General features: G+C 40.4%; 1 protein-coding gene across 2 annotated transcripts in view; it reads left to right on the top strand.

Annotated features, from left to right (window-relative positions):
* Positions 1 to 14617, top strand: part of SNAP25 (synaptosome associated protein 25) — a 222448-nt gene that overhangs the window by 100842 nt on the left and 106989 nt on the right. The window lies entirely within an intron of this gene.

Raw genomic sequence — 14617 nt, 5'->3', positions numbered from 1 at the left:
CAGATAGGTTAGCAATTATGTATGGTAGTAGATGATAGGATAGCAGATGACATACAGGAGAGACTAACCCAGTGCAAGAGCAGATGATAGTAGGCTCAAGAGCTAGCAATCTAGATAGTGCAGATGTAGTAACAGTCCTTAGTATGCAGAGCTAGAGAGTGTAAGCTTTAGTATGAAGGTTATTGAGGTTTCCCCTGTGGGGTACTTATCACTAGTAGCAATGTAGCAGAGGAGAGGTTCGACAAGAGCGGATGATCCGGTAGCGGGATACAGGGATCAGCGCAGCGTGGTTCCGACAGCGAGGTATGCTTGCAAGCATGAGAGCTTCAAGACAGATTAGCATCAAGGCACATCTAGGCACACAGCAGGTTGAACGAACACATGTGAGTGAGAGCTGGTGATTTAAATAGCTGTTCAGTCCGGCGCTCAGTGATGACAGCATCAGTCTTAAAGGGAAACACACCTATATGTGCTTCATCTATCTAGGTAGATGGAAAGCACCCGGAAATGATGTGATAGGAGGCACTGAGAGTGCCAGAACCTTACAGTATGGTGGATTCTGGGTGGTTCTGCATTGTCAACGCTTACAAGTAAATATATGTGATGGCAGCCTAAAGCTGAACTTTATCAAAAAATACAGCTTTAGTCATATCATTTACCTGTAATAAAGTAAGTCCCACATTGTGAAGGCAGCAAGATCCTGAAGAAATCTTCACTGTAGGGCTGCCCTGTCCTCTTCCTGTCTCTGAACTTCCAGCACTGCTATGGTTAACAGCTTTGGGACAGAACAGCAGTACAGATGGTCCAATAGAGACACACCCCTTCACTCTTCTCCTCCATTATTAAAAGTTATTTTTACATAGTTACATAGTAGGTGAGGTTGAATAAAGACAATAGTCCATCCAGTTCAACCTGTGTAGGTGTGTGTGGCTGTAATCATCTCACATAGCCCTTAATGTCCTGATCCTTGAGATGTAAGTCTAAGAGTATTTTGAAAGCCACCATACTACCCGCAGAAACCACCTCTTGTGGTAGACAATTCCACAATCTTGTAGCCCTAACAGTAAAGAACCCTCCTCGTTGCCTGAGGTTAAAACGCTTCTCCTCTAATCGCATTGTATGCCCCAGAGTCCTCATGCAATCCCTGCGACTGAACAGCTTTTTTTCTAAGCTGAGATCCCCATTAAGATATTTATAAATTGCTATCATGTCCCTCCTCAGACGTCTCTTCTCCAGGGAGAATAAATCCAGTGATTGCAGCCGCTCTTCATAGTTAAGGTCCTCCAACCCCCTAATCAGTTTAGTTGCCCTTCTCTGGACTCTCTCCAGCTCCAACACATCCCTCCTGAGGACTGGCGACCAGAACTGGACAGAATACTCCAGATGCGGTCGGACCAGAGTTTTATAAAGTGGAAGGATTATAGTCTTATCTCTGGAATACATCCCTTTCTTTATGCATGCTAATATTCTGTTGGCTTTGGAAGCTGCCGCTTGACATTGCATGCTGTTTCCTAATCTATCATCAACCAGGACTCCCAGATCCTTCTCCATTTTTGATTCCCCCAAGGGTTCCCCTCCTAATGTGTATTGTGTTTTTAGGTTTTTAGTCCCCAAGTGCAAAACCTTACACTTCTCCACGTTAAACCTCATTTGCCATGTCGTTGCCCACTCCGTTATTTTGTCCAGGTCATTCTGTAGGATATCTGCTTCATGCTGTGCAGTTATTGCCCTGCCTAATTTTGTGTCATCTGCAAAAACTGATAACGAACTACTGATCCCGTCCTCAATGCTGTTTATGAATAAATTAAACAAGGTTGGTCCCAGGACTGAGCCCTGGGGCACCCCGCTTACTACCTATTTCACTGATAATACCTGTAACGTCGTGAATGGAGGAGAGAATTCTGTGATTGATCAGACTCTTCCCCCATTCACAGATCGTTTTACAGTCAATGTAATTAGTGAAAAAAATGTCTTAATGGAAAGGGAGGGGTATGTGTCTCCATTGGCCCATCTGTACTGCTGTTCTGCCTGAAGACCCAAAGCTATAAACCACTGCTACACCAGATGTTTAATGGTGGGAAGAAACAGTCTTCCCTGCAGTGAAGATTTAACCAGAATCCAGCTGCCTTCACAACGTGGAATATACTTTTTAACAGGTACCTGTAGAGTTTTTGTTTTTTTAAGCTAAACTTCAGCTTTAAGGTAGCCATACACCTATGAAATATCGTGCGCACATTCACCAGAAAATTCAGCGAAATTCTTTATCAGGGCATTCGATGGTACCATCATGGACTTCACAAATTTTGTATGATATATTGTTAGATTGCCAAGGTGTCTAATTCCAAGAATTTTGGGATGCATGGAAGTGAAGTAATATTAATTTATTTAAATCAATTTAAAGTTTTCCAAGCAGATGAGCTTTATAATGTTTACAATTTTTCACGTCTAGGAGCCACATTCACACAAGAATTTTGTTCACATAAGAATGTATCAAATTTTTCCATCATTCACCTTTTGTTTTTTGGCACACCAGGGTTGAAAACTATTGTTGGTTTGTCCCCATTAAACTCTTAGAAAAGCAAACAAACATTCTAAAATGAAATTTTTCAATGGAAATTCTACTGATCTACACTAGCTTTGTCAGCCTTGCCATACTTGTGTGAGTTTAAAAGTTCTACTGTTGCAACAGGAATTAAAGCAGTTGTAAACCACGGATGGTGAAAGAAAATATATAATTTTTTTATATGTATATAAATATTTTTAAATATATATAAATAACCCTGCAAGGCAATGCCATAATGTGCTAGTATGTACTAGCACATTATGAAATACTCACCTTGGAACTAAGTCCTCCAGCGCTATAATGTCACCGCTGAGAGGGCTGACATCTTCCCCCTGACTTTCTATGTGATTGGTCGGAGCCACGATGACGTCACTCCCGCGCATGCCTTCGGTTCCAGCACAAAGCTCTGAAGTTCCAGCAAGGTATGCAGGCCTTTAGAGCATATGCGCCAGTGATGTTACAGGCTGCATGCAGGGTAAATATCTCCTAAATGGTGCACTTATAGGAGATATTCATTTTACCTACAGGTAAGCATTATTATATGCCTACCTGTAGGTAAAAATGACCAAGTAGGGTTTACAACCGCTTTAACAAGCAAGCAGAACCCAAGGACAGACAAAAATCCAACACATCTGGGTAGTGTTGGAGCTTACCGCTACCTCCCGTTTCCACATATTCCTTTTGGCCCATAGCTTCGTGAGATGTTCAGAGCTTGGGGGTTTTTTTTTAACCTAATGCTGCTTTAAACGTCTCCAAAACCTTACCCTTAACCTGTCTGGTGCATTCCTTGGCCTTCATATGGTGCTGTTCATTCATTAAGGTTCTCTAACAATCCTCTGAGGAGTTCACAGAACAGTTGTATTTACACTGAGATTAAATTGCACTCAGGTGGACTCTATTTACTAAATAGGTGACTTCTAAAGGCACTTGGTTCCACTATATTTTAGTTAGGGGTATCAGAGTAAAGAGGGCTGAATACAAATGCATGCCACACTTTTTAGATATTTATTTGTAAAAAATGTATCATTTTCCTTTCACTTCGCAATTATGTGCCACCTTGTGTTGGTCTATCACATAAAATCCCAATAAAATACATTTACGTTTTTTTGGCTGTAACATGACAAAATGTGGAAAATTTCAAGGGGTATGAATACTTTTTCAAGGCACTGTATATCTGTAGAATTCTATTTTCTTACAGAGTCTCTTTTCAAAATTATATCTTCTGTGAACACTGCTAACCCAGCCACACCTAATTTGCCTGTGTATAGGTGCTGAATGTGAATGACACCATTAATAAATCATTACATGAATTTGTTTGCATTTAGAAATGTCTTCTAGATACATATGTAGCACTGCCCCCTAGAGAGCTACTGAGATTGGATTCCCCTGGGTTACCCTTAGCTACAGTCAGTAGAAACGTGTCACTTTAACACTTGGCTCACACAATGAACAGCCCAGGGGATTTGGTTTTTTGTGTTTTATTGGAACTTGGATGGGAGAAGGGATGAGTGGGATACTCCAACTTTGAACTATGCACAATGTAGAGGATAACTAACTGCAGTGTATGCGGCAATGCCACTGCTTCACCTGGCCACACCCACATGGAAGAAAAATATATTTAAAAAAAACATTTTTAATTTATTTTTCCCAAATATATTGGAAATATTATTGAAATGCTACAATTTTGGCCATATTCAATATATTTCTAAAATGATTTCCTTAAATATATTGGAAATATATTTTTCTTCCATATGGGCAGAAGTGAAGATAGCTGAATATGCTCCTATTAAAGTTACTCTTCAGGGTCTCAACTTGGCACCCCCTTTCTTACTTGCTGTGTGTGCTAGCCCCTGTCCACTGACTCTCCTCTGGACACTGTTTTTCCCTGGGTTGCTCTACCTTCAGCTCCAGTTGTCAGCATCCACTGGACTTCCTGGATCAGCACCACACTCCTGGTCCACTAGGCCAACTGCCTGTGACCACCTTCATGCTGACAGGAGGAGAGACAGCTGTCACCCTCCTCCTGGGACCTGGCTTCCCACTCAAAGACGCCCTGTCACATGTGCCCTTGGCATTATAACATATCCCAGGATGCACCACTGGGATAGTTACAAAAGCCTGTGTGTCACTGGCTGGGTTTCCTCCACTGTCCAACTGGCTCCCCTATTGGATACATTGGGGACACTCCCTCAGCCCAGATGAATCACACCCTGGACACATGTAACAGACCTAACTACTGATCAGGCTCCCCTGATAAGCAGATGGAGTAGACTATGCTTTTCCTAGCAAATATCTAGAAGGTTGCTACAGATATAAACACAGTGATGACAGCACCAGTGTGGGCAGCACAGTGACTAAGTGTTTAGCACTTCTGCCTGGCAACAGTAGGGTCGTCAGTTCAAATCCCAATCATAGTGCTACCTGCCTGAGTTTGTATGTTCTCCCTGTGCCTGCGTGGGTTTCCTCCCACACTCCAAAGACATGCTGGTAGGTAAATTGGCCCTAGTATATGTATAAATGAATGTGAGTTAGAGACCTTAGATTGTAAGCTCCTTGCAAGCAGGGCTTGATGTGAATGTACAATAAATATGTGTAAACTGGCAGCATTATATAAGTACCTATAATAAACAAAAAAAAAAAAAAAATGAGGCTTTAACCACTTAAGCCCCGGAAGATTTTACCCCCTTCCTGACCAGGGGGTATTTTGCGATTCGGCACTGCGTGACTTTAACGGACAATTGTGCGGTCGTGCGACGCTGTACCTAAACAAATTTGACGTCCTTTTTTCCCACAAATAGAGCTTTCTTTTGGTGGTATTTGGTCACCTGTGCGATTTTTTGATCATGCGCTATAATTAAAAAAAGAGCGACAATTTTGCAAAAATAATATTTTTCACATTTTTTTATATGAAATTCCCCCCAAAAAAATGTAAAAATCTAAATTTTTTTACATTTTTGGCCAATTTGTTTTCTGCTACCTATGTTTGATATTTTTGGCTCCCAGGCTAGTGACGTACCTGTACGTCACTTTGCCTGGCCGGGGCTGACCGCCGCAGTATATGTACTTGCGGCGGTCGGCAACCGGTTAAAATCAGTAGACATTTTTTAGTAGCAAAATCCTAATAAAGAAATGTAGTAAAAAAACATAAAATGTACTTTCTTAAAAAAATATAAAATCTCCCACACACTATTAATATAAAATGAAGTAGCATTAGTCTGGTATCCCAACATCTTAGGTATTAGCAGAGTGTAGTAAGAATTGGATATGATTGATTACAGTTCACATTTAGAAATAGGTTAATTGCTGCAGGTAATCCGCAGTCACTGTCATTGCTAAGCAGCATGAGAACAAGCTTTTTCTTCCCTCAAAGACTGTCAGGCAGGAGGGATTTCACAGTGTGGGCTCTAATCTTTGCATCATGTGACTGGAAAAGCGTAGTGCTTATCATATCATCCAGCTGGTCACATGGAGCAGTCATTTAGCTGATTGGTCCGGGGAATCTCAGATCCTTTATTAGTTGCCACAGTAATCCTCTACTTCCATTCTGTTTAATCTTTGCCATGCTGCATAGTACTCTGAACTACATGGTCTAAAATAAGGCATGAATGAAAGCTCATCCCCCAAAACCGAATGAGGATCTGCTGCTGCTGCAGTCCCTGAAGCTGAAACAGAGGAAAAAAATGGACTGCATATAATTTATTTTCTATACAAATATATGTGTGCTGCAGCAAATTGTCAAGATTATTTTTCATAGGTCACCGTAAGGTACTGTAGTTTGCACATTGCTGTCTGCCTTACCAGATATAACCTATGGTGTAATAATCTTGTGAAATGTCTGCTATGCCAAGGGAGAAATATTCAAATGCTGTTTGCTGCTATGAGCTATGCCTGCGGTTGGCATCATAGGTTACTGATGATGAGGAAATGCCAGACCATCAACTGCTGATTGCCTGCGGTATTGGGTGGATAGCTGTAGTTGTTAACCATATTATTGGTATCAAATCAGTGGGAAATTGTAAAGTCTCTTTTGGCTAACTGTTAAAATTGCAATGCAGTATTTACTATATATATATATATATATATATATATATATATATATACAGCTGTGGCCAAAAGCTTTGAGAATTATACACATATTAATTTTCACAAAGTCTGCTGCCTCCGTTTTTATGATAGCAATTTGCATATACTCCAGAATGTTATGAAGAGTCGTCAGATAAATTGCAATTAGTTGCAAAGTCCCTCTTTGCCATGAAAATTAACTTAATCCCATTAACCACTTAAGCCCTGGAAGATTTTACCCCCTTCCTGACCAGGGGGTATTTTGCGATTCGGCACTGCGTGACTTTAACGGACAATTGCGCGATTGTGCGATGCTGTACCTAAACAAATTTGATGTCCTTTTTTTCTCACAAACAGAGCTTTCTTTTGGTGGTATTTGATCACCTGTGCGATTTTTTGATCATGCGCTATAAACAAAAAAAGAGCGACAATTTTGCAAAAATAACAATATTTTTCACGTTTTTTTATATGAAATTACCCCAAAAAAATGTAAAAATCAAAATTTTCAAAAAAATCTAATTTTTTTCAATCAAAAAAAACTCCCTATACCCTTATCCCATTGAGAACTTGTGGTCAGTCCTCAGGAGGCAGGGGAGCAAAAAACTCCACAAATTCTGACAAACTCTAAGCATTGATTATGCAAGAATGGGCTACCATCAGTCAGGATGTGGCCCAGAAATTCGATTGACGAATTTCAGAGGTCTTCAAAAAGAAGGGTCAGCACTGCTAATATTGACTCTTTGCATAAACTTAATTGTCAATAAAAGCCTTTGACATTCATGAAATGCTTGTAATTATACTTCAGTATACCATAGTAACACCTGACAAAAAGATCTAAAAACAGTAAAGTAGCAGACTTTGTGAAAAGTAATATTTGTGTCATTCTCAAAACTTTTGGCCATGTATATATAGATATATATATATATATATATATATATATATATATATATATATATATATATATATATATATAGATATATATATATATATATATATATATCTATATATATATATATACATATACATATACATGTGTGTTTTACAAAAAAGTTTAAGGATTCCAAAAGTATGATGGGTTACTCATGAGACAGCATTGTCTGACATTTTATTGATCCCTCCTTTCAAACCACATGCTTCTTTGAGCATAGCTGAGAACTGAAAAAGCTGGATATGTGAGAAAGAGACTACAGCGCTGCCTGCTGGTTGGATACAATATTGGATATTATTATTATGCTATACAGTATGTCATATAAAATAGTTTTGAAACATATAATTTTTTTATTCCTGAGCATATTAAAGAAATATATACTATCAGCTACTTTTTATATGTTTCCTTTAAAGCATTCTTGATAGATTGCTAGTGCTTTGCAGTATGGCAGATTTCATAAGTCATCTGAATCCACAAACTACACGATGAGTTATAACATACTCTATTCAGAGAAAATTTGAAGAGAAAGCTTTGATTCCTGAAGGACCACAAAACCAGAGACCACTTTTAAAAATATTACTCTAATTACATTGAACCACTGCAGTAATAATGTCTGCAGCAAGCTCAACCCTTTTTACTGATTGATAGAAACAATGGGAAGTTATCGCTATTGTTATCAAGACTGCTCTTTTACGTACCTTAACAACTTACAAGTTTTGTCACAAAAGCATACTAATTTACTGATTTGTGTCTCTTTGTTTCTCCAAAGGTCCACTTAAAAATTAACATGGGAGGGTATATTTAGATCTATGCTTGGGCAAAGAGGTGTGTTTTTTTTTTTTTTTTTTGTAGCATTAGGCAGGCGTGTTATCATGCGCCAATGTGCACTTCCTTTGTGCATTGATAAGCATTTTGACGTTTGTTTTCAATGCATTTTTGAGTTTAGAATTTGGAGTGGATAGGGTTAACAGCCCTTGACCAAGGCCTGTTATTACACATTGCCAATGCATCAAAATACTGTACATGTTATATGCATTGTGATGTGCTGTCATTAATTTCTATAGGCCTCCCAATGCACCAAAGCACAGAATAAAATTGAAAATGCCTCGCTTAGATGGGGACAGACACTTTCCTTTTTTTATCGGGAAACATGACACATGCATTTTAGCACGGCAGAAAGCACGCATTAAAATGCAGCAGCGTAAATGGGCCCTAAAAGAACCACTATCATAAAAAATCTTTTACTCTGATAGCTGTAAGTGAATATTAAATGTAATTAGAACACTGTAGATGAATTCCTTTTTCTTTTACATATGCTGTTATTTATATCCATCTACACATTCACATGCAGACCATACTTGTCCAGCAAATGTAGCATTGACAGAGGTTAGGATAAGCCTGGGGGAATTCACAATTGCAGTGACAGTTTTGGCTTAAAATTATGTAAATATGCGGTGATCATTGTAAGCAACAACTGGCAATGTCAGGCCCTGTTCACAATTTTGTTTTGCGGGAACACACACAATCCCGTTGCACATTACAGCAACAAATGGCACCGCATGCTAATTTGGATGGTGCAGTTTGGTGCCATTCATTCTGAACTGCACCCCAATGGACCTTGCCGATGGAGGTGTGCCGCACAGAAATAGTGCAGGTCTGATTTTTGGGTCGCTAAGGTGCGTATCTAACATAGCGTATGTTAATGTACTTTAACACACTGCACCTCACCACTTAGGTGTAAACCTAACCCTATAGTTTGGCCTACCCCTTGTTACTGTTACACTGTTGTTGTCTGAATGTCTGCATAGAGAAAAAGTATAGATAAAAGGCATATGAATTAAAAAAGGAAATACATATAGTGAACACAGTCTTCAGCCTCGCATAGCTTTTTTTTTCCCCTCCATGTTAGCCTATGTGTCTGTGCACACATAGGGGTTTACAGGCAGGAGTGTTTAGAGGCAGGAAAAAAAATATATCATTGCTTGCACGTTCAAAACAGAGCGTTTGGGCAGAAAAAAAACATGTTTGCTTGGTAAAGTGGCTGTAAACCCTTACATATACCCAGTGAAGTGGCTGTAAACCCTTACATATACCCAGTGAAGTGGGTGGCCTTAGGTGATACACAGAGGTGAAACAAATCCTCCTACATACGCTGTACCTGTTTACCTGCAGTCTTCTCTTCTCTGAATTAACACACTGCAGTGCTCAGTGAGGAGAGCTCTGACAGCTGATTGGAGGGAAGGGACACACCCCACTGCACACAGGAACAAAGCTGAGGCTGTCAAACAGCTGAAGGTCCCTCCTCTGTCAAACTTTTTGTTTTGGTGTCAGGAAAACTTGTCAGAAGTGATTCATGCTGATAGCAGAGGAACGAAGCAGCAGAGAGAAATGACAATTAGTGCTCTTAGTTGAAACAAGTACACACTATAGAGGGTTACATTTTGTTCATGTTATTTAATATCTGAGGCTTACAACCACTTTAATGCATTCTAATGGCTAGAAAATAATAATAATCACTTGTGAAAATCGCAGAATTAAGGCCCCTTTCACACGGTCCGCATCCGCCGGCGGACTCCGTTCTACTCAGTGGGGATCGATCTGCTGATCCCCGCTGAGCAGGCTAATGACAGCTCCGTCTCCGATCTGTGTGCGGAGATGGAGCTGTCAGATCCCCGCTTTCCTCTATGGGGGAATCGACAGACGGTTCGTTCTCATCCAATCCCATCCGATCCCATCCGCTGGACGGATGGAAAATAGGGTTTCCATCCGTCCAGATTTTTGACAGGATCGCATCGGAGAACACCGGGTGTCAGCGAAGATGTCTCCACTGACATCCGCTGCCCCATAGGGATGCATGGAGGATCCGATCAGGTCCGCCTAAAAAACTGACAGGCGGATCTGATCAGATTGTTCGTGTGAAAGGACCCTTACTGTGTTTTTTTAAGCTGCATCTCTCCTGTAACTTTGCCTAAAGGAGCAGTCTGTACGAAGCCTAAAAGCCTAACTCCAGGCACAAAAACAAATTTAAATATATCCCTCAGAAGCCACAAATAATACACTGAAATTCCACTTTCTGTGCACCTCTGCAAGCACAAATGTTGCTTTGTAAAAGTAGCAGTGACATCATCACTGCGCTATACATGGTCTGTGCAGAAAGCAATGCTGTGGGAGGGACTCAGCAAGCCCATCCAGTACAGGCTGGCTGTAGAAAACTACAGGAGGGGCAGAGACAAGACCAGTCACCCTGCACAAGGAGAGAGATCAGCAGTGATCGGTCTTTATTTACAGGAAATTCCTGTACAGAGTGAAATGGTCACACTGGATTACTGCACAGATCTGGAAGAAAAACACAAAGTGCACCAAGATTCATTAGGCATACACATCTCTTGTATTTAGACAATTTTTGCTTATTTCAGAGTTCAACTTGTGTCAACCACTCAGTTATCAGCATAAAACTTTTTTTGTGATATAATTTCGTTAATGCTGAACTCAAAGATAATTGGACAAAATCTACTCTTACAGTGCCCAAGTTGTTAAATGCTCATTTAGTCTGGGAGTGCAGATATAGGGTATAATACTTACCTCATCCCTGGCTTTGGTAGGCTCCCTCAATCCATGTGATCAGTCCTGGGCTGTCGTCTCTCTAAGGCACTCTGCCACGGTTGCATTCTCTCCTCTGCCTACAATGCAGGGCAATAGCTTTGCATTGTATGTCATGATGCAGAGGTATCACCCACAGCCTGGAAGAGAACAGAGCTGGAGCTGCTGCACCTAAGGACAGGGTAAGTAATACACCTTATTCCAGCAGCTCTAGCTTAACCAAGCATTTAATCCTTTCAATGCAGGGGGAGCCCACTTTAAGAATAGATTTTGTCTAACGAGTTCATTGATTGAAAGGCAGATATAAAGTATATAATTTTTTTTTAAGAATAACAATACTCACCTTCTCTGGGCAGTGTTTTTTCACAGAGAAGCGCCGATCTTCTCGTCTTAGGGTCCGCCCCAGCGCTCCTGGCCCCTCCCTCCTGCCAAGTGCCCCCACAGCAAGCAGCTTGCTATGTGGGCACCCTAACAGGCTCACTCCCAAGCCGCTGGTCTGTGAGTCCATTCATTACAGTAACAGTGCATATTTTTAGCACTGATTACTGTAGTAATGTCACTGGTTCCCCCAAAAGTGTCAAAAATGGCAGTCATGGGTCTGATCTGTCCGCCGCAATGTCGCAGTCCCGCAAAAAAAATGCAGATCGCCGCCATTACTAGTAAAAAAAAAAAAAAAACAATAAAAATGACATAAATCTTTCCCGAAGTTAGTAGACGCAATAACTTTTGCGCAAAGCAATCAAAATACGCTTATTGCGATTTTTTTTTTTTTTTTTTTTACCAAAAATATGTAGTAGAAAACAAACTGGCCTAAAATGTTAAAATAATTTGGTTTTTACATTTTTTTTGAGAATGTCATATAATAAATGAAAAATATTGTTTTTTTTTTTTTTTCAAAATTGTCGCTCTTTTTTTGTTTAAAAATCACAGAGGTGATCAAATCCCACCAAAAGAAAGCTCTATTTGTGCCAAAAAAAGGACATCAATTTTATTTGGGTACAGCGTCGCACGACCGCCCAATTATCCATTAAAGTAACGCAGTGCCGAATCGCAAAATAGTGCCTGGTCAGGAAGGGGGCAAATCCATCCAGTGTTAAAGTGGTTAAGTTATGTCTAACTTTATTAAAATGTTTGATGCACATGAATATCACTGAACCTTGCATAGAGGTAAATTCATTTAGCACTGTACAGCATAATTAATGAAGGTACTGCTTGCTAGCAGATCTCACTGAGATATAATTAAAGTGTTATTTTTATCATCACACAGAGGGGTTGCATTATTTATAGAGCAGGTCCATCCACCGTAAACTTCCATAGCACCGTTTATAGCCCCAGGTCCAGGAGATTCAGTTAGAGATGCATACATTGTTCACCAATGTTTACCCTTAGCACAGCTGTCAAGCACACTCCGTATCATCACCTATTTTTTTTTTTTTGTTCAAATATTTACAAAAATATTCTCCATTTGTCTTTTTAATGCCATGTAGGTAAACTGCCTGATAAAAGAGAATCAGCCTTTCCTAGACACCTGCACTAACGGTGACTTATTTTTCATGGGGCAATATACAGGTTGTCAATAAGACAGTGTATAATGTGTATATATATATATATTTTGTTCAGGACTATTTTTTCTTTCAACTAAATGTGTCTTACACCAGTCATTACAGTACTAGCTTGTTGTTTTTTTTTTGTTTTGTTTAGTTTTTTTCATTGTATGTATAAAATAATTGCATATCTGTTTGTCCATTGAAACTGCATGTAAATTAATTTTTTGTGAATAGGGCAAAATCTGATGTTTTCAGGGTATGATTCCTGCAGATCGAATATTAATTGCAAACTAAAGTGTGAATGGGGAAACTACTCTTTTATGGTCACTAGATGGCGCTAAGTATCATAGGAAAGAAAATTATGCTCATCAGCTTCATCTAGCAGCCATAATGTGTTCTTTTTTTTCTTGATCCACACTGCTTTTTTTTCAATAAAGATCATACGATCTGTGGACAATATGGTCTGAGAGTCTTCAGTTTTGCTTGATCTGTATGTAGTCAGGTGCTGGATAGAAGATATAGTTTGGCATTTTCTTCTTAACAGGAAAGCAGCAGGAAAACCATAATTGCTTTATCTGCTTATCAGAGGAGTTTGATCTTTAGTTAGGCCTGCTCAGTGTGCTCAGTGTGTATTTATCTGGTCTGAGGGAGTGTCCCTGCTGCGTCCAATAGGAAGGTCTGTTGGACAGTGGAGGAAACCTAGCCAATGATACACAGGCTTTTGTAACCGTCCCAGTGGGTTGACACCTGGAGAGGTGCATGATGGGATTGGAAATAGAAGTGGAGAGCACCTGAGTGTGAGGAAGGTGGTTCAGGCAGTCGGCCTAGCAACCAAGTGTGGAGCTGAGCTGCAGAGGATCCAGTGTGCTGACCAGTGGAGCTGTTGGCTCAATCAGCTTGGGAAAAACAGTATTGTGAGTACTGAGGGATCTGCCTAAAGGGTCTGCCTAGGAGTGGGGACCACTCCAGAGAAGTCAGGGGATCAAGGAGCCAGCTCACACAGAGTGTTACAGAAAAGGGGGTGCCGTGTAGTTAAGTCCTGAACATTAGGGATAAAGGGGGTGCCAGGAAGGGCCCTGAAGTTGTTCAGCAATACAGTTTACCTCAGGATTCAGCTTGCCTCAGGATACAGATTACCTCAGGAATCTTTTCATTCTACTTCACAACCAAGGGTAAAGTGAACCATCGGCCTAGCCGTGACTAGCTTTATTCAGCGTTACTCAGCGCTATTCAGCTTTATTCAAGCCATCCCAGCCTATTGTGCATAGATCATACAAGTTGGAGTATCCCACTCATTCCCTTCTCCTAGCCAAGTTCCAAATAAAAGATAAAAACCAAAGATACTGGACTGATTCTTGTCTGAGGTAAAAACACCAAGGGAGTAGTGCTATATGTACAGAATGTAAGGAAAATGGGCATATTTTTTGCCCCTATTTTCCCCATGGGGTAGTTAACAGGGCAGTTTCTCTATAGTTAGGTTTAGGCCTATTGAATAATACAAGTAGGTGCTAGGTATGGGCTGAGGTAGGCCTGGGTCATAAAGGTCATTTGAACTTTGACCTGGCACTCCTGAGTCTATTTTCCCGCTCATTAGAGGTCTGTATCTAGGGAGATTTTTGAACTGCGGGGTTTTCCCGCCCAATACTTAGCCCTGTATCTAGGGAGATTTTGCGGGTTAGTCATCTTCCCGCTCAATTTAGAGGTCTCAGAGCCATAAACCGGCCGGTTCTGGTTCAGAATTGGGCTATTTAAGGGGGCTCATTGCCGCTTTTTGTCATTCAGTCATCGCTAAGAAGACCAAGAAGATTGAACCTCAGCTCCCCCCCCCCCCCTCCCTTGGATGTCGCGGCTAAATTTATTATTTGAGGGTCACCTTTGTTTTGCAAAGGGGGACAATATGTGTATATATTTGAGAAT

Source organism: Pelophylax lessonae (assembly GCF_965119305.1).
Source record: "Pelophylax lessonae genome assembly, chromosome: 3".
Lineage (NCBI taxonomy): Eukaryota > Metazoa > Chordata > Amphibia > Anura > Ranidae > Pelophylax > Pelophylax lessonae.
Note: the sequence above shows the minus strand (reverse complement) of the source record. Positions and strands in the feature narration are given on the sequence as shown.